This window comes from Trichomycterus rosablanca, chromosome 1 (genome assembly GCF_030014385.1).
Source record: "Trichomycterus rosablanca isolate fTriRos1 chromosome 1, fTriRos1.hap1, whole genome shotgun sequence".
Classification (NCBI taxonomy): domain Eukaryota; kingdom Metazoa; phylum Chordata; class Actinopteri; order Siluriformes; family Trichomycteridae; genus Trichomycterus; species Trichomycterus rosablanca.
Window position 1 is genome coordinate 86,057,753 of NC_085988.1, and position 26,119 is coordinate 86,083,871.

Sequence of the window (26,119 nt, forward strand, 5' to 3'; positions counted from 1 at the left end):
TAATCCTCAATTGCTTAGACAGTATACTGTCACAGTACTGCAGGTCACTTTGGATAAAATCAGAATTCATAAGTCGAGAGAACCAGTGAATGAAGAACGTGTCTGGCCGTCGTACCACAAACCACACGCCGCCCAGATAGTGCCAAGATACCAGCCAGGTGGCGCCGTAATAACCGATCCCAGCGATAACGCGGCTCCACGTCCGGTTAATAAGAGAACACCGGCGCCGGACGATGGGAGCAGGTCCTTCACCGGCAGGAACATCATTTCCTGCGCTCGGATCACTGCAGCTTTTCATTATTACGATCTCCACTATCTCATCCTTCAGTTACTCTGTGCCCATGCTCATGCCCACTACCTGACCGTCGCAGGACAGTTCCGGGAGTCCAGTCAGGAACCAGCACACCTTTCCTCGGCCACTCGTGACCCTCGGATTATCATCTCAGACTCACACCGGGCGACCCGGGGCGGCACGTTCCAAAATAGTTGGGACGGAGGCATTTAAAGACTCACAACAAGCATTCAGGAAACGCCCAGGAGTCACGCACTGCTCTCCATTATTCATCATCTCTGTGCAGCGCCTCAACTGGCCAGCAGAGGCCGCAATTGCAGCAACTAGTTCACTATTTTATTTCTGCATTTTCTCCCAGTTTAGTCATACCCAGTTCCTTTTCCTCCACTGGAGACCCCGATGGTGTACGAGGAGGGTATATCCTCCTGACACGCCCTCCCTCCGACGTGTGTGCGCTCCACCGACCCCTTCTTATTCGCCCGTACTTTGATGAAATGGCGCATGAGGTTGGCGCCTTGGGCTACTAACCAGGGTCCTTACACAGAATCGGAGACTCCGCCCACTTTTTAGTTCCATATTTTCCCACCCAGCAGACTGGTGGTCGATTCCTTCTCCTGCACCGTCTGCACTGCCGATCACGTCCACTAGGAGCAGAGCTAAGATTCAAACTCGGAGAGTTCAGAATCCTAACGCTGGTGACCTAGCAGACTGCCCCTGGGCACCTGAAGGTTGTGGGTTTGAATCCCGTCTCTTGAGCAAGGGCCTCAACCCTCTAGGCTATAATGACTGTCCCTGCGCTCTAAATAAAAGCGCTCTGTAAACAAAAACAGTGATTGGTGCCCACACACATGCCGTCAGTGATCAACGCCAGTCTGTTCATTGCACTGATTTCAGAGCAGCCTGGCACAATCCTGAACCGTGCTGATATTCATTTGGCACGGCCAGCCTGGCACCGCCAAGCGTCCCTGTACCTGCCAATAACGGTCGTGTTCTGCTCTACCGCCGTCCCTCTTCGCTGGCGCGCGTTAGCATGGTGGATACGACGTGCTCAGGGATATTTTTCGGAGATATAGATGCAGTGTGTGCTAGTCGCTTCAGGAAATCGAGCAGACGGAAAGAACAAGCACTAGGGGGCGCCGGTCTGCCAGTACACTCATCAGACAAACAAATGCGATAAGCAGGATGCTTAACCAAGGTGGAACAAGACTGTGGCTCAAAAAGCCCCAAACCAAAAGGGTAACGTGAAAATAAAAGCAGTGGCCAAAATAACAGAAACCAAGTAACCAATATAAGACAAAAACGTCCGCAGTCGTGGCGGAGACAGTGGACACAACGGGGACAGAGCAGAACTGAGAACTGGACGTCACAATACGGAAGCTGCTCAGAGCGCCTGCAGGAACCAAGTTCTCCAAAAAAACTCCAAGGTCCAACCAAGGGCTCCGGAAAAGTCTCGACACATTGCTTCTGAGGCAGCTTGCTCATCCTGACCCTAACGGGGATGAGGTTAAACCATGTCAGGGGAACGTTCATAGTAATGCAAGATCAAGAAAAGTCCTTCCCTACACTGTTGCCACATAGCTAGAAGCATGCCGTAGCTGTAGCCTTTACTAAACCACCGGCATGCAAACTGTTTCATCACGGTACTGATGACCCACCCGCACTCCCCCACAGGTCATAATAAAATAGATAATCAGGCACCACTCATAAAAATAGAAATATACACACGATATGGCCAAAAGTATCCGAACATCCTACCATGAGCTTGTCGGATACCCCGTTCCAAAACTATAAACATTACTCTTTATTTTTTTTTTACTTTTGGGAAGTGTAGTCATGTTGAACAAGAAGGCCTCGCTCAACGTAACCAACATTCCAATTCATTTCAGTGGTTTTCAACCAGGGTTAAGGGTTGCAGGTCAGCATGCTGTACAGTTTCTCCACACCAAACTTGATTGTGTACAGATGAACAGTCATACAAAAGCAGTGGCCAAAATAACGGAAACCAAGTAAAGGCAGTAAGTAAAAGCAGTGGCCAAAATAACGGAAACCAAGTAAAGGCAGTAAGTAAAAGCAGTGGCCAAAATAACGGAAACCAAGTAAAGGCAGTAAGTAAAAGCAGTGGCCAAAATAACGGAAACCAAGTGAAAGCAGTGGCCAAAATAACGGAAACCAAGTAAAAGACACAGAAACATCCACAGCCATGGCGGAGAAAGTGGACAGAGCAGGGACAGAGCGGAACTGAGAACCGGACGTCACAATACAGAAGCTGCGCCGGCGGGAACCAAGTTCTTGGAAAACCCACTAACTGGCTGAGCCAAGGTCAGAACGTGGGCTCCAGAAAAGTCCAGTCACGTTGCTTCTGGTGTAGCTCGCTCATCCTGACCCTACTGGACATGACGCATTTCCTCATGACATCTCATCACCCTAAGCTTAGCTCCAGCATCTGAGCTCATATATACATCCCGGGGTGTGAGGGGTCACTCATCATCCTGGAGGGACGGTAGGTTGCACAAGGGTCCAAACATGTTCTCCACCAGAGCCACTCAGGATCTTCTTCTTGGAGGATCATCTCTTGGAGCTACCTCCAAAAACTCTGACCTCAACCACCTCTCAGGACTCAAGGAAGACAAGCATCCAGGTTCTTCTCTGTACTACACCAAGGGCGTCGTCTATCAAGGTTCTTCCAAAATTGGGAATATAGCCGATACTCTGGTGCTCGCTAGCCTACGACTGCAAGGTATGAAGATACATTCCCACACTAAGGTCTTGCTCCCTCCCTAGACAACTACATTCTTCAACTGATCCCTTTACTACAAGCTTTCAGGGGTTCAAACATGCTCTCCATCAGAGCCTCTCAGGATCTTCAAACTACCTCCAAAATGTCTTTCAAAGACCACCATTAGACATCTGGACTATCCACAACTATGAAGTGACCACATATTTTGGGTCATGGAGTGCTCTCAAATAATGCAAAGCGTGCTAAGACGTTAGGTACTCCAAAATAATCCAACTGTGTTGGAACTTCTAACCAGAACTGCTGACCTTCAAGGGACGGAAACAGCACTGCAACTAGTGAACCTACCAACAAGGCAAATGACAGTGCAGAGCTTCTGGAAGCAGGTATAGAAAGCATTTTGAGATTCATCCTACCGTTTGTAGCGGGATCAGCGTTCCTGTAGAGCAGCAGAAGGTCGGACGGTGTCTTCAGACCACGAGGAACATCCAGAAGAACCTGAAAGAAACCACAATGTTTATCAAAATCTGGATTTGGAACGTTTGATTGGCGTCAGGTTCAGATTTTCAGATCTTCATACCAGGTGGAGGTTCCTGTTCTGAAGAGCTTCAGACCAGTTACACAAGTGACACTTTAAACCTGGTGAACAGACCACTGTTCCATGCATGTGCTGGTCAGGTTCTTCTTTGTGTGGTTTACATGAAATATGAAGATGTAACATTGCCACCTAGTGGGCTGGAATGGCTATAGCAAGGTCCTCACATACTTGAGGGTTTTTGGAGGAGATAAAACTGGAGCTGCTCTTGGTGTAGCAGGAACGTAACAGAAAAGTGGGAGAACGGAACACCAGGCTTAAAAGACAGACTAGCCTTATTTATATGTACAGCAATACATACACCAATCAGCCATAACATTAAAACCACCTCCTTGTTTCTACACTCACTGTCCATGTTATCATCTCCACTTACCATATAGAAGCACTTTGTAGTTCTACAATTACTGACTGTAGTCCATTTGTTTCTCTGCATGCTTTGTTACCCCCTTTCACCCTGTTCTTCAATGGTCAGGACCTCCACAGGACCCCCACAGAGCAGGTATTATTTAGGTGCTGGATGATTCTCAGCACTGCAGTGACACTGACATGGTCAGTGGTGTGTTAGTGTGTGTTGTGCTGGTATGAGTGGATTTTTAAACATTTCACTGTCACTGCTGGACTAAGAATCATCCACCAACCAAAAATATCCAGCCAACAGCGCCCCGTGGGCAGCGTCCTGCGACCACTGATGAAGGTCTAGAAGATGACCGAGTCAAACAGCAGCAATAGATGAGCAATCGTCTCTGACTTTACATCTACAAGGTGGACCGACTAGGTAGGAGTGTCTAATAGAGTGGACAGTGAGTGGACACGGTGTTTAAAAACTCCAGCAGCGCTGCTGTGTCTGATCCACTCATACCAGCACAACACACACTAACACACCATTCTATATGGTAAGTGGAGCTGATAAAATGGACAGTGAGTGTAGAAACAAGGAGGTGGTTTTAATGTTATGACTGATCGGTGTATAATAATCTCTCAGAACTTTCAATATATCACCAAATTAACTGTCCATATATTTTTGACCCAGCGGATCTTCAAATAAGTCTTAGAGTTTGTTTGTTATGATCATTCAGTCATGGACAAAATGTTCAAAAGTATCTGGACGCTTGATCATTAGCTCGTTGGACACCCCTTTCCAAAACTACAGCAGTAATAGGAGCTTTTGTGGGGTCAGAAACTGATCCTGGATAAACAGGCCTGGCTCATGGTTGGCCTTCCAGTTCATCCCAGTAGTGTTCTGTGGAGAACAAGTAAGGTTCCTTCCCTAAACTGTTGCTACCCAGTGGTAAGCTCTATCCAGCTGACCTCTGATTTATCTGATGAGCAGGAGCTACGCCGGAGACGCCGGAGACGCCGGAGAACTGAACAGTAGTGGTACAGTGGTGGTTTCAGGGTTTCAGGACCTTCCTGACCTTCTTAGCGTCGCTAATCTACCTTAACACGGCGGCGCGGGGCGATCTGACTCACCGATCCCATCTTAATCCCGACCGAGCCAACGTGGCAAATCTCCGCTAGCTTCCTCGAACCAGTAAAACCCGCGCGAGCGTTCCCATAGCGACTGTGACTGTACACTCCATTAGCGGCGGTATTATCGCTCAGCTGTCGACCTCCAGATAGATTTAAATCTGCGTCCTCCTCTCGCCCCTCTCGGAGAGCCCATTAGCGGAGAACGAGAGCGGCGCGGCGCGGCGCTAATCACCCAATCAAAATGCATTATTTGGCTCCTCCAGGTGCGCGGCGTACTCCGGCGGTTCTCCGTCAGGCGTCCCGCTCGTCTCTATGGAAATGGGTGTTGATGCACTGATTATGAGGGGAGGTGAGGGACGGTGAGGGGTGACGGGATGGGACGTGATTACAGGTGACGGCTGATTTACAACTAAAAAGCAAACGCTAACGCAATTCTTATTAATGTAGAGTAGAATAGAATAGAATAGAAAATAATAGAGCAGAGTAGAATAGAGTAAAATACAATAGAATAGGATAAGATGGAATAGAGTACAGTAGCATAAAATAGAGTAGAATAGAATAAAAAATAATAGAGTGGAATGGAAGAAAATAAAATAGAGTAGAACATAATAGAGTACAGTAGAATATAGTACAATAGATAAAAATACAGTACAATAGAATAGAATAGAGTACAGAAGAATAGAATAAAGTAGAGTACAGTAGAATAGAATAGAGTAGAATAGTAAAGAATAGAGTAGAATAGAATAGAGTAGAATAGAGTAAAGTAGAATAGAATGCATAGAATAGAATAGCATAAAAATGAAATAGAATAGAGTAGAATAAAATGCATAGAGTACAGTAGAATATAGTACAATAGATAAGAGTACAGTAGAATAGAATAGAGTAGAATAGAATAGAGTACAGAAGAACAGAATAGAATAAAGTAGAGTACAGTAGAATAGAATAGAGTAGACTAGAATAGAATAGAGTAGAATAGAACAGAGTAGAATAGAACAGAGTAGAATAGAATACAATGCATAGAATTGAGTAGAATAGAATAGCATAAAAATGGAATAGAATAGAGTAGAATAAAATAAAATGCATAGAGTACAGAAGAATAGTAAATAATAAAGTAGAATAGAATAGAGTAGGATAGAGTAAAAATGGAATAGAGTAGAACAGAAAAGAAAACTTGGTGGTGTGGTAGCTATTAATCAGAAGGATGTTGGTTTGAATCCCAGTTCTGTCCACTTTTGGCCATATATTTATTGTACATGAGGTTGGTAGGTAAGTAGAAAGTAAAGTCCACGAATCTTTATTTAAAGTCTTGTGGATCACCAGGATGCCCAGACTCGGTGCCCGGCAGTGCCAGGGTGCCAGACATGTACCAGACGTGTGCCAGTTGTGTGCCAGTCGTGTACCAGACGTGTACCAGTCGTGTGCCAGTCGTGTACCAGACGTGTACCAGTCGTGTGCCAGTCGTGTACCAGTCGTGTACCAGACACGTACCAGTCGCGTACCAGTCGCGTACCAGTCGCGTACCAGTCGCGTACCAGTCGCGTACCAGACGCGTACCAGACGTGTACCAGTCGTGTGCCAGTCGTGTACCAGTCGTGTACCAGTCGTGTACCAGTCGTGTACCAGACGTGTACCAGTCGTGTGCCAGTCGTGTACCAGACGTGCACCAGACGTGTACCAGTCGTGTACCAGACGTGCACCAGTCGTGTACCAGTCGTGTACCAGACGTGCACCAGACGTGTACCAGTCGTGTACCAGACGTGTGCCAGACGTGTACCAGTCGTGTACCAGACGTGCACCAGACGTGTACCAGACGTGTGCCAGACGTGTGCCAGACGTGTACCAGTCGTGTACCAGTCGTGTACCAGACGTGCACCAGACGTGTACCAGACGTGTACCAGTCGTGTACCAGACGTGCACCAGTCGTGTACCAGACGTGTACCAGACGTGTACCAGACGTGTACCAGTCGTGTACCAGTCGTGTACCAGACGTGCACCAGACGTGTACCAGTCGTGTACCAGACGTGCACCAGTCGTGCACCAGTCGTGTACCAGACGTGCACCAGACGTGTACCAGTCGTGTGCCAGACGTGTGCCAGACGTGTACCAGTCGTGTACCAGTCGTGTACCAGACGTGCACCAGACGTGTACCAGACGTGTACCAGTCGTGTACCAGACGTGCACCAGTCGTGTACCAGTCGTGTACCAGACGTGCACCAGACGTGTACCAGTCGTGTACCAGACGTGTGCCAGACGTGTACCAGTCGTGTACCAGTCGTGTACCAGACGTGCACCAGACGTGTACCAGACGTGTACCAGTCGTGTACCAGACGTGCACCAGACGTGTACCAGACGTGTACCAGACGTGTACCAGACGTGTACCAGTCGTGTACCAGTCGTGTACCAGACGTGCACCAGACGTGTACCAGACGTGTACCAGTCGTGTACCAGACGTGCACCAGTCGTGTACCAGTCGTGTACCAGACGTGCACCAGACGTGTACCAGTCGTGTACCAGACGTGTACCAGACGTGTACCAGTTCCTGTTCTCCAGACTGTTAGAAGGATTTGATCAGATGAATAAAGACGCCTGTAATAGAAGCAGGAAGTTGAGCTTTATTCCTGCAGGAAGCTGTAATGAATCTCTGTAATGTGATCAGAATAAATCTTTTGAACACGCCGCCTTGCCCCGACACCCCGCCCCGCCCCCTGCACTCTTCAGAGGGGGGCTCATCTCGGGCCACTTTACAGTTCGGATTCCGCCGTGGCAGTGCGTCGACGAGAGTTGCCTGGTAACCTTGTGGTGGAGCGTACAGGAAGCTAAACGCGCCGGCGTCTCAAAGCCCACGCTAGTATCATGCTTGTCCTTTCATGAAGCAGCTGCTCCCATTCATCACCCATTTCTTTCTTTCTTTCTTTCTTTCTTTCTTTCTTTCTTTCTTTCTTTCTTTCTTTCTTTCTTTCTTTCTTTCTTTCTTTCTTTCTTTCTTTCTTTCATTTCCTTCTTTCTTTCTTTTTTTCATTTCTTTATTTCTTTCTGTATTTATTCATTTTTATTTATTTATTTATTTACTTATTTATTTATTTGTATTTATTTATTTGTATTATTTTTTGCTGATTTATTTATCTATTTACTTGTTTATTTACTTATTTATTTATTTATTTATATTTATTTATTTGTATTATTTTTTGCTGATTTATTTATCTATTTACTTGTTTATTTACTTATTTATTTATTTATTTACTTAATTATATATTTATTTACTTATGTATTTATTTATTTACTTAATTATATATATATTTATTTACTTATTTATTTACGGATTTATTTATTTACTTATTTATTTGTTTATTTACTTATTTATTTATTTACTTATTTATTTATTTATTTGTATTTTTTTTGCTGATTTATTTATCTATTTACTTGTTTATTTACTTATTTATTGATTAACCTTTTTATTTATTTATTTATTTACTTATTTATTTATTTACTTATTTATATATTTATTTACTTATTTATTTACTTATTTATTTATTTACTTATTTATTTATTTATTTATTTATTTTATTAAGCTTATTTTTTTTAGAACTGAGTGTTTATTCCCTGATTTATTTGATTATAAAAATAAATATTTAATTATTTTGTGGTTTATTTTGGTGATTTTATAAAGAATCTCAGATCTGAAGTCGGTCGAATAATAAAAATGTCCAAACTGCAGAACAATAAATAATAAAAATGACGTTTTAATCAAAGAGACATAAATGTAATAAAGACGAGTTTTTACTGAGATATTTTAGTCATATCCACGTCTCCGTCTGTCAGAACTAAACACAGCGCAGGATTATGCTAATAATTCAAAATGAAAAGCTGAAATCTCTGGTGCTCAATGTTTTAAAGCACCAGCCCTCCACCACGTTTCAGAGGGGGCGGAGTTAGGTACGGCTCTCAGCGATCAGGGTAGGGGGGAACTGCACCTGAGGAATTGGATATGACTAAATGGAGAAAAAGCTCTTATTTAGTATTCAGAACCTTAGTGAAGCTGCAGATCTTTTGGATTCGTCTCTACAAGCTTTTCAGCTTCAGATTGAGGCAGTTTGTCCCGTTTATCATGACAGATTCTCTCAGATTCTCCTATAGATGATTTATGGGGTCTAAGTTTGGACCAAACTACTGTTTGTACTGTACTGTGTTGTTTTGGCTTTATGATTGGGGTCACTTTTGCACCCTCTAGAGGACGTTATTATTATTTATAAGGACGCTCCTCTATTTTCTTTCATCTATAACACAGTGATCGATGCCTCTGTGTTCCAGGAATCCCTCAAACCCTCAGATAGTTTTTCTGGCTCTGGTCGACGCCCCGTCAGTATTTGATGGTTCAGACCCACAGACGCGTCCTCAGGGTTTGATTCTTATCGTGACAGTGAAGGAAAATGGGGGGGTCCTTGTAGACCCGTCTGTTCCTTTCTGAATGACGTCCAATCAATTCTGGTAGCTGAAGGGCTCCAGTCACGTCTCAAGGATTATTAAAGTAAATAGGCTGCACCTGAGCACAAGCTGTAGTGTCTCATTTATTTCTGCATCTTCTCCCTTTTCTCCCAGTTTAGTCGTAGCCGGTTCCTCTTCCTCTGCTGAAATTCGAGATCCATTCAACATCAAACCCACAACACAAAGTGTGCAGAACATCAGAGGGTGTGAATACTTTCTGAATTTACTCTTCAAAAGGTCACCAGCGGTGTTCAATCACATTTAGTAATAAGGAATTAGAGGCTCTGCTACAATGCTTTCTAAATAATCAAAGCTGCTGGATTACTAATTTAATTTAAACTGATTTCATTTATGAATAATGTTTTTATTTGATATTTCAAATAATTTCAATTGTTATTATTTTTATAATTATTTTTTTCTAAATCAATAAAATCCTCAGTGTATGTAAATGTTTTAAGCTCAACTGTATCTGGGTCAATTAGTTTAATATTATTATTTTTTTCTCTTTGATATGATATTATTTTATTTATTCATTCATTCATTCGTTTATTTATTTATGTATTTTATTAATTAATTAATTTATTTATTTACAAAATTATTTATTTACTTATTTATTTATTTACTTACTTATTTATTCATTCATTCATTATTTATTTATTTACTTATTTATTTATTTATTTAGAGATATTTGTCAGAATTGTGTTTATTCCCTGAATTATTTGATCATAAAGATGAATATTATTTAATTAATTAATTAATTTATTTATTAGATTTTTTTCAGAACTGAGTGATTATTCCCACTCACTCATATACACACTCACTCATATACATAGTCACTCACTCACTCACACACTCATTCACCCATTCACTCACTCACCCACTCACTCACTCACCCACTCACTCACCCACTCACTCTCTCACTCACACACTCACACACTCACCCACTCACTCACCCACTCACTCACCCACTCACTCACTCACCCACTCACTCTCTCACTCACACACTCACTCAAACACTCACTCAAACACTCACTCACTCACACACTCACCCACTCACTCACCCACTCACTCACCCACCCACTCACTCACCCACCCACTCACTCACTCACCCACTCACTCACTCACACACTCACACACTCACCCACTCACTCACCCACTCACTCACCCACCCACTCACTCACACACTCACTCACTCACCCACTCACTCACCCACTCACTCACCCACTCACTCACTCACCCACTCACTCTCTCACTCACACACTCACTCAAACACTCACTCAAACACTCACTCACTCACACACTCAGTCACTCACACACTCACACACTCACCCACTCACTCACCCACCCACTCACTCACCCACTCACTCACCCACTCACTCTCTCACTCACACACTCACTCAAACACTCACTCAAACACTCACTCACTCACACACTCAGTGAATGAATGAACGCTGCTGTAATAAATGTATTACGGGTTCTTAACGAGCATTAACGACCTGGAACCTCCACTGAGCTGCCAGTGTGTGTGTATGTGTGTGTGTGTGTGTGTGTGTGTGTGCGTTCACATTTCCATATGCACAGTAAAATCACGTATTGATTAGCTCATTAGCAACTAATGAAAACGTAAATCATCCAAAAGCTAAAAGATTCCGACGTTTTCATCACTGATCAGAAGTGATGAAGCGCCGCGCCTCTCCTCTCAGATTACAGCTGATTTGTTTAGCCCGGCGGGATTAGCGCTAGCGGGAAAGTTTAGCGATCGAGAACGCCGCACAAATAAACGCTGACGTCGTTCTAAACAGTATCAACCAATAATGGTTGAGCCGATCTTTTTAAACTGAGCTTCAAAAGCAGTCTCTGTGCCTCATCTGCACCTCATCAAGAAGTATCCTCGTACCTCAGCTCCTCTCTGGGTTTACCTGCGTCTGATTGGTTCTGTCTGTGATTCGTTAAGTTCATACGACTCTTCTATATGACTCCTTATATGACTCGATTGGCTAAATCATTTACTAGCTGCAAATGAATCAACTCTGCTGATCGGTTCTTTGATTCAATGAAGTGACTCACTGAAATAAATCTGAATCCAAACTCGTATTCAATTCCTCCTCTCAGCCGCCACACAGCCAATCGTATCTCAGTAGGCGCCAGCAACCTCAAGCTCCTCTCTGGGTTTACCTGCGTCTGATTCGTTCTGTCTGTGATTTGTTAAGTTCATACGACTCTTCTATATGACTCCTTATATGACTCAGTGGGTTGAATCATTTACTAGATGCAAATGAATCGACTCTGCTGATCTATTCTTCGATTCAGTAAAGTAACTCAGACCCTTTAAGTCCCCAATCTAGTCATATCCAATTCCTTATTCTGTTGCAAACCTCCACTCTGACCAAGGAGATCCGCGGACCGCTTCTTTTCACCTACCAGATGCGTTCGTGGTATAGCGTGCCAAAAGCGTGCACACACAGCCAATCGTATCTCAGTAGGCGTCGGCCAGTCACACAGGTACAAAGATGCTCTTTAAACCAATCAACAGGAAAGCAAAAGCAGTCTCTGCGCCTCATCTGCACCTAATTAAGAAGTGTCCTTGTAACTCAAGCTCATCTCTGGGTTCTGTTACTTCCTTTATGTTTTCCTGAGTCTGATTGGTTCTATCTGTGATTCGTTAAGTTCATACGACTCTTCTATATGACTCCTTATATGACTTGGTTGGCTCATCTATTATTTGATTCAGTAAAGTGACTCAGTGATCTGAATCCAAACATTCTTTCTTTATAAGTCCCCAATTTAGTCATATCCGATTCCTCCCGCTGCTGCAGGACCTCCACCCTAACCAAGGAGGTCCGCGGACCGCTTATTTTCACCTACCAGAGGTGATTGTGGTATAGCATTCACAGCTGCTAGTACAGGCGAGCAGGACAGTGGGGAACCCTGCTCGACCATTAACCGCCCTCCACCCTACACACACAGCCAATCGTATCTCAGTAGGCGCCAGCAAAAGCAGTCTCTGCACCTCATCTGCACCTAATCAAGAAGTGTCCTTGTACCTTCAGAAGCCCCACCCACTTTCCCACCCAATGCTAAAGCAAGTCAGGCTAAATTTTTCAGTGCATCGGTGCATTCACGTCCCCTGTTGGCCAAAACAGGCATGTTACAAATGTCAGGCTTCCACATACTTTCGGTTTATTCTCAGGCTGATGTATTTAAAGTTCTGGTGGCTCGTCCCTCAGGCCTCAATTTGACATGTTTGTGTTTACTGCTAAAAAAATAAAGGATATAAACACCCCCCCTCTCTCCCCCGCCTGCCCCGCCCGCCCCAGTGATTCACACAATTCATTAAATCCAATTAAATCAGAGGACGGTACGTGGATTTATCGACCCTGGATAATGTGGAACAGGAGCCACCGGAGGGCAGTTTGTTCCCGCCGTAATTAAACACCGTGTTTTAATCCCGCCGCCCCCCTGACAAACACTGAAATACGCCTGAGTGAGTCTGGAAACAACACGGCGGAAAGTATGTGGACACCAGACCAAGTTACACGTCACATTTCAAAACCACACCCCTCATCCGGCTTCTCTGCAGAGATTCGAACCCGGGTCTCTGCAGCTGTGTCCTGATGCTAACACAACACCCCTACCAGCCCTGAAATATCTGCATCTTTACGTTGAAGGCTTAGAGAGAATGTATTCCTGTAACCGGACAGCAGGAGGCGCTGTTACAGCAGCAAGGAGGATTTAGACCGTCCATACTCCACCACTGAGATTCTAACCCGAGATCTGAGGCAGGCCGGCACTAATGTCTGCTATATTACGTTTACCTTTGTGGAGTGAATACAATTCAAGCAACCAAGAGTTAAGGGCCTCGCTCAGGGGCCCGACAGTGGCAGATTGGCAGTGATCGGCCTTGAACCGGCAACCTTCTGATTACTACACCAGTAACTGCTGAGCTACCACTGCACCAAATTAAGCTTTACGACTATTTTTTCTGATCAGGGTCGCTGTGGATCCCAGGACAGGGTGCCAACCCCCCCTTTCCCAATGATGCCTATGTCTGTATGGAGACACCCGGCCGGCCGATAGCACTGCTGGGGATTCGACCCTGGATTGGCAGTGGTCGGGCTTGAACCGGCAACCTTCTGATTACTACACCAGTAACCGCTGCTCTACCACTGCCCCAAATTAAGCTTTACAACCATTTTATTCTGATCAGGGTTGCTGTGGGTTCTGGTATTCCCCAATGACACACCCCGGCCAGAGTGCCACCCCCCCCACCCCCCCACATAATGCCTACGTCTGTATGTAGACACCCGGCAGGCCGATAGCACTGCTGGGGATTCGGCCCTGGATTGGCAGTGCTTCTGATTACTACACCAGTAACCACTGAGTTACCACTACACCAAATTAAGGTTTTCCACCATTGTATTCTGATCAGGGTCGCTGTGGATCCTGGTTTTCCTAATGCAGTGACACTCCCTGGACAGGGCGCCAACCCATAACAACCCCCCTCCCTTAGACGTAGCCAATAATGACTGTATCTGTATGTAGTCGCCCAACCGGCTGATAGCACCGCTGAGGATTCGAACCCTGGATCTCAGCATTCTGAAGACAATTTGATTCTCTAAAGTGAGTCAAATAAAGTGACTCACAGGCACAAACGAATGAATTGTATCGAACGACTCTTCTATACGACTCCTCAATGACTCGGTTGGCTGAATCACTTACTAGACGCAAATTAATCGACTCTCCGCTGATCGGTTCTTCGATTTAGTGAAATGACTCAATGAATTGAATGTGAATCCAAACATCCTTTCTCTGTTTAAGTCCCCAATGTAGTCGTATCCGATTCCCATGCTGCTGCAGACCCCCATTCTGACCGGGGAGGTCCTCGGACCGCTTCTTTTCACCTACCAGAGGAGGAGTCACACAGATCTTTGTTATAGTGATCTATGCGGAAAGCCTTCTCAACCGCAGTGAGAAACCCTGTTGACCATTAACCGCCCCTCCACACTACAAGCACAGCCAATCGTATCTTAGTGGGCGTCGGCCGGTTGCACCGGTACAAATTTAAAAAGCGCAGACGCCGTCGGTTGGATCCACGTTTGCTGAACCCGAGTCATGTGTAATAAATGTTCATTAGGCGGTGAATCGATATCGAAGCTCTCGCTGTTTCAGCGCTAATGTTTCCTAAACGCTGAGACTGAACCCGTGAACAGGAAACCGAAGTGGACACGTCTGACCTTTCTGTCCCTCCGTGAGACCCGTACTTCACCCGCCCGTACTTCACCCGCCCACGCTGGCGCCGGGCAGAGAGGCGAAGGTCACGTAGCGCCAATGGAGCACCCAAAAAATCTCGGGCAAAACGTTCCCACCTTCTCAAAACCTCAGAGATCAGATCATATGTGGAGCAACAGAGTCAAAAGTATCGTGGACACCACAGGCATTAATATATTCAGTGCAGAGAGCATCAGGCCTGGCTCACAGTCGTCGTTCCAGTTCATCCCTAATGTGTTCAACAGGAAATCAATGTTCCAACAATGCTACACGATAAACCCATCAAACCACGCCCCCTGTTTACCAGGAGTACAATTATGAGACAGCAGAGGGCCTTCCCTAAACTGTTGCCCCCCCCCCCCCCCCCCCCATCCCATATACACCAGTGTTGAAGAATAGTCTTTACCCTGGGCATATTAAACTAGGTGTTATTGCCCTCAACACTCAGGAGGTGGAAGATAAACCCCCTCTGATCCCGGCGCGGGTACCACTGAGGGGCGGAGTGATTGATGCCCGTGGTGAAGCAGATGATAAGAACGAGGAGCTGAAGGTTGGAGCGGTGAGCAGTGAGGGGGGTGGAGGAGGTGAAGGAGGTGGTGGAGGGATCGGGGTGATTGATTCGGGGAGCGAGGAGACTCCTGAAGCCACTTTCGGCTCTAAATGAGACTTCATCATGCCGCTCGCCCCTCATTTATTCAGGGACGGGGAGGGAAGGACTCGACCCCGTCTGGACCCGCTAAAAACACATCCAAAATCAAACGCGTCCGCTCCCCGCCGAGCCCCGCCCGGTCCGAGTCCCAGTTCAGCTCGTTTCACTCTCTTCCCTCCATCTTTCATCAGGCTGGAACTGTTCTGAAGCGCTTTACTGGCTGTAGGGGCGAGAGTGTCGGGATCATCAATCAGAGGCACCACAGAGGGCTTTTTATTACCCAGAATCCTCTTCAACCAAATAAACTCCAACAGACTCCATCAAACGCGGTCTTAGGTTTAGTGTTCCTGAACACTACAGGGACAAAAGTATTGGGACGCCCCTCCTAATTACATAATCCACGTGTTTTAGCCACAACAGTATCATTACCATTTTTAATAACAGTATCAGTACCAGCATCAGTATCAGTACCAGCATCAGTACCATCAGCATCAGCACAATCAGCATCAGTACCAGCATCAGCATCATTTTTAATACCAGAACCAGGGTCAGTACCAACATCAGCACCATCAGCATTAGAACCAGCATCAGCACCATCAGCATCAGCATCATTTTTAATACCAGTACCAGCGTCAGTACAAACACCAGCATCATCAGCATCAGTACCAGTACCATCAGCATCAGTACCAGCATTAATACCAACAGCATCAGTACCAACATCATCAGCATCAGTACCAGCATCAGTATCAGCATAAGTACCAGTACCATCAGCATCAGTACCAGCATCAGCATCAGCACCATCAGCATCATTTTTAATACCAGTACAGCATCAGTACCAACATCATCAGCATCAGTACCAGCATCAGTACCAGCATCAGCATCAGCACCATCAGCATCAGTACCAGCATCAGCATCAGCACCATCAGCATCATTTTTAATACCAGTACAGCATCAGTACCATCAGCATCAGTACCAGCATCAGCATTAGTACCAGCATCAGCATCAGTACCAGCATCAGTACCATCAGCATCAGTACCAGCATCAGCATCAGCACCATCAGCATCAGTACCTGCATCAGCATCAGTACCAGCATCAGCATCAGTACCAGCATCAGTACCAGCATCAGTACCAGCATCAGCATCATTTTTAATACCAGTACAGCATCAGTATCAGCATCAGTACCAGTATCAGCATCATCCGTCAGTAACCATCACTAACAAATGTTAAACATCATTGATATGAAGGAAATGATGTGATTCTGACTTAGCAGCAACAGTTTAGGGAAGGACCTCTCCTGTTCCAGCATTAAGAAACTCCGTGTCCTGCACAGAGCCCTGAGCTCAGCCACACTCAACAGCTCTGGGATGAACTGGAACACCGACTGAGGCTTTCTCGACCGAGATCAGTGCTCAGTCATACTGTAAAGGTCACATCATCCATCAGAGCTTCCTACAGTACAGACATGTGGACCTGTCCTCCAGCCAAACTCCCCCGCTGACCTCCAGTCTGTCTCACCACACACACACTAATACACACACACTAATACACACACGCACACACACACACACTAATATATACATACAGTATATATATATATATATATATATACACACACACACACACACACACATACACAGTGTGTGTTTATAACCCGTCAGTTGTGTATAATGAATGATTTATAATTTTAAGTTTACTAGGACTAAACCCGCTACAAATACTGACACGAACCAAAACAATCAAACACTAACAATAACAAACACCATTAATCACCACCAAACACCAACAATAACACCATTAATCATCAAACACTAACAATAACAAACACCATTAATCACCACCAAACACCAACAATAACATCCACGATTAATCACCACCAAACAGCAACAATAACACCATTAATCATCAAACACTAACAATAACAAACACCATTAATCACCACCAACAACAACATTAAACATCAAACAACAACAATAACAAACACCATTAATCATCAAACACTAACAATAACGACCACCATCAATCTCACCTAACACCAACAACAGCAAACACCATCATTATTAAACAACAACCGCAACAAACACTGCTAATCACCATCAAACACCAACAACAAACACCATTAATCACCATCAAACACCAACAACAGCAAACACCATCATTATTAAAAAACAACCGCAACAAACACTGCAAATCACCATCAAACACCAACAACAAACACCAATGATCACCATCAAACACCAACAACAGCAAAGTCCATTATTTATTATCAAACACCAACAATAACACTAGTAATCATCAAACACCATCCATCACACAACACCAACACTAACAAATAACATTAATCACCATTAAACACCAACACTAACAAATAACATTAATCACCATTAAACACCAACAATAACAAATAACATTAATCATCAAATACCATCAATCACACAAATAACATTAATCACCATCAAACACCAACAATAATAAACAGCATTCATCATTATTAAACACCAACAATACCAAATAGCATTAATCATAATCATCAAATACCATCAAAAACACCATTATTCACAACAAACACCAACAGCAAATAACATGAATCATTATTAAACACCTACAGCAACAAACACTATTAATCACCATCAAACACCAGCAACAGCAAAGTTCATTATTTATTATCAAACCAACAATAACACCATTAATCATCAAATACCATCAATCACACAAATAACATTAATAATTACCAAACACCAACAATAACGAACACCATTAATCATCAAATACCATCAAAAACACCATTAATCACAACAAACACCAACAGCAAATAACATGAATCATTATTAAACACCTACAGCAACAAACACTATGAATCACCATAAAACACCAACAACAGCAGAGTGCAGTATTAGTTTGGTTGTATGGACGCTGTATTTTTAAGTGTTTATTTTGTTTCGTTATTGTGTATTTTTGGTTACAGATGAAAGAAGATCAAAGCCTCGCGGTTCTTTTGTAGTAATAAGAGTGAGACGTGAGTTTCGGGAGCAGACTGAGCGCTGGAGTTCTGCCGGGCGTCTCCGACCCGTTACCCCGAGTTACATCAGCTTTACTGAAACCTCCGCGATGGTTGGGGGGGGGGGGATTTGGGATTTGGGTCGGACCTCCTCGCTCGCCCCCCTGTTTTCAGGCCAGATTGAAGGTACAGAGGAGGGAACACTTAACACCGCCACTGCTCTCCGGAAATGACGGTCATTTTTAAACAATCAGAAGGGGGCGGAGCTTCAGCCACCGCTAACTGGCCAAAAGTATGTGGACACCCCAGCTAATCATTTAGTTTAGTAGTTTCAGCCACACCTTACTAACTTCTTCTTTATCTGAAGGTCTGTACCGTTTATTTACGTCGGGATTCACGTCTGTCTTCAATTCATTTGGATTTACAATGACAAACAGGTCTTTATTTTCCTGTAAACACTAACAAAACACCAGCACTCACTAGCAAACACCAACATCAGCAATAATGATTTAAACGTATACAACACCTTTCACTAATATAAGCTCACAAACACCAACATTCACTATCAAATACCATTAACCATTACACACAAAACTTCGCCTCAAAACACCAACGCTAACCAGTAAACACCAGGAAAACACCAACACTAATAACTAAATCTTATCAAACACCAAAATTTACCACAAAGCACCAACACTAACCAGTAAACACCAAGAAAACACCAATGCTAACAATTAAATACCATCAAACACCAACATTAACTAATAAACACCATCAGTAATTATATTTTAAACGTATATAGCACCTCTCTCAAGCATAAGGTCACAAACACCAACATCACTATAAAACACCAACATTAACCATTAAAATCTGAAATTTGCCCCAAAACACCAACACTAACAAATAAATACCAACAAAACACCAACATTCACTATTCAACACCATCATAAACAATCAACACCAAGGTCCACTACAAAACACTAACAATAGCCATTAAACACCAATAATAATGAAAAAAAATACTTTGAACTTAATTTAGTTCCCTTTCATAAACATAAGGCCACAAATACCAACAATAACCATTAAACACCAAAAAAAAACACCAACGCTAACAATTAAATATTAACAAAACTTTCCCTATGGGATTAATAAAGTGATCTATCTATTTACAACACCAACATTAACCATCGAACACCAAAGTCCACCACAAAACACCAACACTAACTATTAAACACACAAATTTAATAATTAAACACCAGCATTCACTATTAAACACTAATATTAACTGTAAAAAAACACATTACCCATTAAACACTGAGATTTGCCTCCAATCATCGACATCAACCATTATCTGCCAGAAAAACACTAAGATTGACTATTAAACACCAACATTCACTAGTGAACACTAACCATTAAACTCCAACAATCACCATCAAGCACTCACATCCACCATCAAACACCAACATAAACCAATAAACACCAGCCTACACAATTAAACCCAGCGCCCCCACGACCACCTCCGGTCAAGGGACCAGTGACAGTGACACAATTAAATACCCACATTAACCAGTAAACACCATTCATCATTAAACACTAACATACACACGCAAGCCCTATTATTCTCCTTAAAACACCAACATTCTTTTGTAAACACTATCAAACACCAAACATCTACAGTTCAGTTTTCCTCATCAAACACCATCATTCAGCACAAACACCAGCGTTTCCTCTTAAACAGTCTCCACACAGAGCCTGAAGGTGCCCACAGGTATCTGGTGCTGATCAGGATGATGGAGGAGAAATAAACACCACAACCCTTCCACCCCGAGTTCACCTCTAAAACCCCGCCCATTATGCTCTCTGGACTTCTGGCTACATGACCTCAAAATCTCCTATTTCTCCATTGCTAACGACCAATTAAACCCTTAAACACCCCGATCACATCCTTCCACTCAGTGCAGGATCTCTGAAAGCAGAAACACCTGCACCACAGTATTTACGCCGCTACGTTCCTTGCCGCTACGTTTCCTTTTCATCTGTGCACTCATCCATTAGCGCTTTCATAAGAAACAGAGCGCGGGGGCTAGCGCGGGGTCCGGACCGCTCTCTACGCCGCTCATTAAGCTCCCCGCGAGCGCGGGCTAGCATAAAAGCCGACTCGAGTCCATTACGTTGTTAGCGAGGTTAGTACAAATCGGCGGAGCCGCCATTAGCGAGCCGGCGTGAATTATTTATGCGGCACGCATTCAAATCGCCGAGGCTAAAGGTGTCGGACGCCATTAAGCGGCTCTGATTCTGAATGTAATGCTTAATAAACACTCCACTCCGCCGTCTCAACACCGCGCCGCCGTAACGGCGCATCATTTTACACCCAATTAGGAGCAGGTGCGCCGCCGCCGCCACCACGCCGCCAAAGTCAGCCAGAAAAGGAAGGAAAAAGAGTCGGGCGCTGAAGTCACGCTGCTCTGATTTCTACACAAGTGCTAATGCAGTAATGCAACACCGTAAACACCATAAACACCATAAACACTGTAAACACCGTAAACACCATAAACAGCGGAGTATTTACACCAAACATCACATCCTATTACACACCATCCTCATCAGGTCAGCGGTTAAGAGACTGGACTAGTAATCAGAAGGTTGCAGGTTCAAGACCCACCATCACCAAGTTGCCACTGTTGGGCCCCTGAGCAAGGCCCCTAACCCCCATTACATTAAATGGTATTCAGTCATAACTGTAAGTCACTAAATGCCACAGATGCAAATAATCCACATTAAACTGCTGAAATCTTAAGACCTCATCTTTACATTTACATTTACGGCTTACAATTATGACTAAGTGAGTTTGTGAGAGTTAAGGGCCTCACTCAGGGGCCCAACAGTGACAACCTGGCAATACTGCACCTGAGAAACCCCCAAGGTTTCAAGTTTAAATCTCAGATCCGCTACCGGGCATCCGTTGATAATACGGTTACAGAATTCAGAACAGAAACTGCTGCAGTTACGCCCTCTGCTGGCTGATCGATGGTGCTGCAAAGAGACGGGGGATAATGGAGATTGGTGCATGACTCTCCATGAGCAGTACGGCTCTCCGTATGAACCCGTCCAGTGCAGGTGAAAAGGTTGGTACTGCACACGTGTAGCAGGGGGCGTGTGTTAGTCACAACTGTCCTCAGTAATAATGATAATAATAATATAATTCAAAATAATAATAATAATAATAATAATGATTGATGATGATGATGATGATGATGATGATAATGATAATAATATGAATAATAATAATAATAATAATAATAAAAATAATAATAATAACAAAATAATAATAATAATAATAATTATTATTAATAATAAAAATATGAATAATAATAATAATAAAATAATAATAATAATAAAATAATAATAATATGAATAATATAATTTAAAATAATAATAATAATAATAATAAAATAATAATAATATGAATAATATAATTTAAAATAATAGTAATAATAATAATGATAATATTAACAACAATAAAAATTATAAATAATAATAATAATAACAATAATATTAATAATAATAATAATAATATAAATAAAAATAATAATAATGAAAATACTAGTAATAATATTAAAAATAATAATAATAATATAAATTTAAATTTAAATAATAATATTAATAATAATATAATTTAAAATAATAATAATGAAAATAATAATAATAATAATAATAATAATATAAATAAAAATAATAATAATGAAAATACTAGTAATAATATTAAAAATAATAATAATAATATAAATTTAAATTTAAATAATAATATTAATAATAATATAATTTAAAATAATAATAATGAAAATAATAATAATAATAATAATAATAACAATATTAATAATAATAATAATAATAATAATATAAATAAAAATAATAATAATTAAAATAATAATAATAATATTAAAAATAATAATAATAATATAAATTTAAATTTAAATAATAATATTAATAATAATATAATTTAAAATAATAATTATAATAATAATTAATAATAACAATAATAATAATAATAATAATAAAATGATAATAATAATAATATAATTTAAAATAATAATAATAATAATAAAATAATAATAATATAATTAAAAATAATATTAATGAAAATACTAATAATAATATTAAAAATAATAATAATAATATACATTTAAATAATAATAATAATAATAATAATATAATTCAAAATAATAATAATAAAAATAATAATAATAATAATGAAAAAAAAAAAATTATTTTAAATAATAATAATATAATTAATAATAATAATAATAATAATAATAATAATAATAATAACAATAATAATAATAATAATAATAATAATATAATTTAAAATAATAATAATGAAAATAATAATAATAATATTTAAAAAAATAATATTAATAATAATATAAAATCTGTTAATAATAAATACAGCTTTTTTTTAACAGCTGTACTGCTAACAGGAAATGTGGTGGAACAGTAGAACTCATTCAGGGGCGTCCACATACTTCTGGTTGTATCTCGTTTAGTTGGTTAATGAATCATTTCTGTTGTATTTATGCTCCTCTCAGCTCTCAGTATTTTCTCTCTTGTTGTCGGGATGAAGAATGAATAATTTTAACCACGAGTCGCCATGAAGAGCAATCAAATAAAAATGCTAATTCTGTTGAGCTTTGCTAATCGGTCGCGTCCCAATCCTCTCTGATTCAGAGCGACTGTGTGATAAATGAAGCGTCGCTGTTAAAACTGAAGCTCCATTACAAACATCTGCAGCTGGAACCGATAAAATAATGAGACTCGCCGTCAGCGCCCGGTGCAGATGTGCAGGGCGTTAGCTTAGCTAATTAGCATTCATAACGAGCGTCACTTAATCACATGAAGTTAAACTTGGAGAAATAAAAAGCCGCCGTGGAGCTGGTGTTTAATTTCATGTGTGTTCTGGTGTTTAGTCTAGTGTATGAGCTGGTGTTTAGTCTAGTGTATGAGCTGGTGTTTAGTCTAGTGTATGAGCTGGTGTTTAGATCAGTGTATGAGCTGGTGTTTAGTCTAGTGCATGAGCTGGTGTTTAGTCTAGTGTATGAGCTGGTGTTTAGATCAGTGTATGAGCTGGTGTTTAGTCTAGTGCATGAGCTGGTGTTTAGTCTAGTGTATGAGCTGGTGTATAGATCAGTGTATGAGCTGGTGTTTAGTCTAGTGTATGAGCTGGTGTTTAATTTCATGTGTGTTCTGGTGTTTAGTCTAGTGTATGAGCTGGTGTTTAGTTTCATATATGAGCTGATATTTAGTCTAGTGTATGAGCTGGTGTTTAGTTTCATATATGAGTTGGTGTTTAGTCTAGTGTATGAGCTGGTGTTTAGTTTCATATATGAGCTGATGTTTAGTCTAGTGTATGAGCTGGTGTTTAGTTTCATATATGAGCTGGTGTTTAGTCTAGTGTATGAGCTGGTGTTTAGTTTTATATGAGCTGGTGTTTAGTCTAGTGTATGAGCTGGTGTTTTGTTTCATATATGAGCTGGTGTTTAGTCTAGTGTATGAGCTGGTTTTAATTTCATATATGAGCTGGTGTTTAGGCCAGTGTATGAGCTGGTGTTTAGTCTAGTGTATGAGCTGGTGTTTAGTTTCATATATGGGCTGATGTTTAGTCTAGTGTATGAGCTGGTGTTTAGTTTCATATATGAGCTGGTGTTTAGGCCAGTGTATGAGCTGGTGTTTAGTCTAGTGTATGAGCTGGTGTTTAGTTTCATATATGGGCTGATGTTTAGTCTAGTGTATGAGCTGGTGTTTAGTTTCGTATATGAGCTGGTGTTTAGGCCAATGTATGAGCTGGTGTTTAGTCTAGTGTATGAGTTGGTGTTTAGTCTAGTGTATGAGCTGGTGTTTAGTCTAGTGTATAAGCTGGTGTTTAGTCTAGTGTATGAGCTGGTGTTTAGTCTAGTGTATGAGCTGGTGTTTAGATCAGTGTATGAGCTGGTGTTTAGTCTAGTGTATGAGCTGGTGTTTAGTCTAGTGTATGAGCTGGTGTTTAGTCTAGTGTATGAGCTGGTGTTTAGTCTAGTGTATGAGCTGGTGTTTAGATCAGTGTTTGAGCTGGTGTTTAGTCTAGTGTATGAGCTGGTGTTTAGGTCAGTGTATGAGCTGGTGATTAGGGCAGTATGAAGGCTGGTGTTTATGCTAGTACATGATCTGGTGTTTGTGCTAGTGTATAAGCTGGTGTTTAGGTTGATTTGAGTTTGAAGAGAATGTTTCTGTGTTTGCGCTGTATTTGGGCTGGTGTTTGAGGAGATGTTTGCAGTGTTTCAAACATCAAAACACCAGTGTAGAACAGCTACACTCGGGTGGGGCGTCCCCGTGTCCCCGGTGGTGGAGGAGCACTCAGAGTACAGCGTGTTTCGTTGAATGAGCTACAGCCGTATAGACACTGGGGTGGGTAATGCAGTGGTGGGAAGCGGGCGTGTCTAAATGGTTAAACCCCTCACTGATGACCAGAACAGAGGGGTGCACACGGACGTTTCCACACAGGGCCGCCGGCGTGACTCAGAGACGGAACCCCCCGTCCGCCGCGCTGTAATTGGTGAGTACGAGCGGTTTCCGGAGCCGCCGCGCCACGGCCGCCTGCTGAGACCTGATTACTGTTGTTACGGTGCCGCCGTATCTGGGTGGACATGTTTAGCCTGCAGTTTTGGCGGGATTCGGATGTAATCCTGGTGCCCCGGCGGCCGGGAGCGGCCCTGAGGGGAACGTGGATGGAACCCGAGGGATTTAGGCAAGGTCCTCCTGCTGTAGATAGTGGTGACGGGGAGGAGCTATCGACCCCGATCCTTCCACACAGGGAGACCCGACAGCGTGAGTGGGTACGCCATGGTGGGCATGAGGCCTGGTCTCCATGGCAACACGCCAGGGTGTTTGCATGGTGGTTGTGGTGCAGCAGACGGAGAGGAACTGAGGGTTCGATCCATCTAACACCGTCCACCGCCGTCCTGTTACTGTTCAGGGTCTGCAGGGGTCATGCTCCCCCAACCTCTCGGTCAAAAACACTGCTGGTGTTTAGTCTAGTGTATGAGCTTTGTAGTTCTACAATTACTGACTGTAGTCCATCTGTTTCTCTGCATGCTTTGTTACCCCTTTTCATGCTGTTCTTCAATGGTCAGGACCCCACAGGACCCCCACAGAGCAGGTATTATTTAGGTGGTGGATGATTCTCAGCACTGCAGTGACACTGACATGGTGGTGGTGTGTTAGTGTGTGTTGTGCTGGTATTAGTGGATCAGACACAGCAGTGCTGCTGGAGTTTTTAAACACCTCACTGTCACTGCTGGACTGAGAACAGTACACCAACCAAAAATATCTAGCCAACAGCGCCCCGTGGGCAGCGTCCTGTGACCACTGATGAAGGTCTAGAAGATGGGCGACTCAAACAGCAGCAATAGATGAGCGATCATCTCTGACTTTACATCTACAAGGTGGACCGACTAGGTAGGAGTGTCTAATAGAGTGGACAGTGAGTGGACACGGTATTTAAAAACTCCAGCAGCGCTGCTGTGTCTGATCCACTCATACCAGCACAACACACACTAACACACCACCACCATGTCAGTGTCATTGCAGTGCTAAGAATGATC

General features: G+C 42.5%; 1 protein-coding gene across 1 annotated transcript in view; it reads right to left on the reverse strand.

The window, feature by feature from the left end:
* The window catches only part of syt1a (synaptotagmin Ia), a 253,282-nt gene that overhangs the window by 215,323 nt on the left and 11,840 nt on the right, over nucleotides 1–26,119 (reverse strand). The window contains exon 2 of the mRNA XM_063007450.1: nucleotides 3,443–3,524. The gene's annotated coding sequence lies outside the window, so the exon portion shown is untranslated. The remainder of the gene's footprint in view (nucleotides 1–3,442; nucleotides 3,525–26,119) is intronic.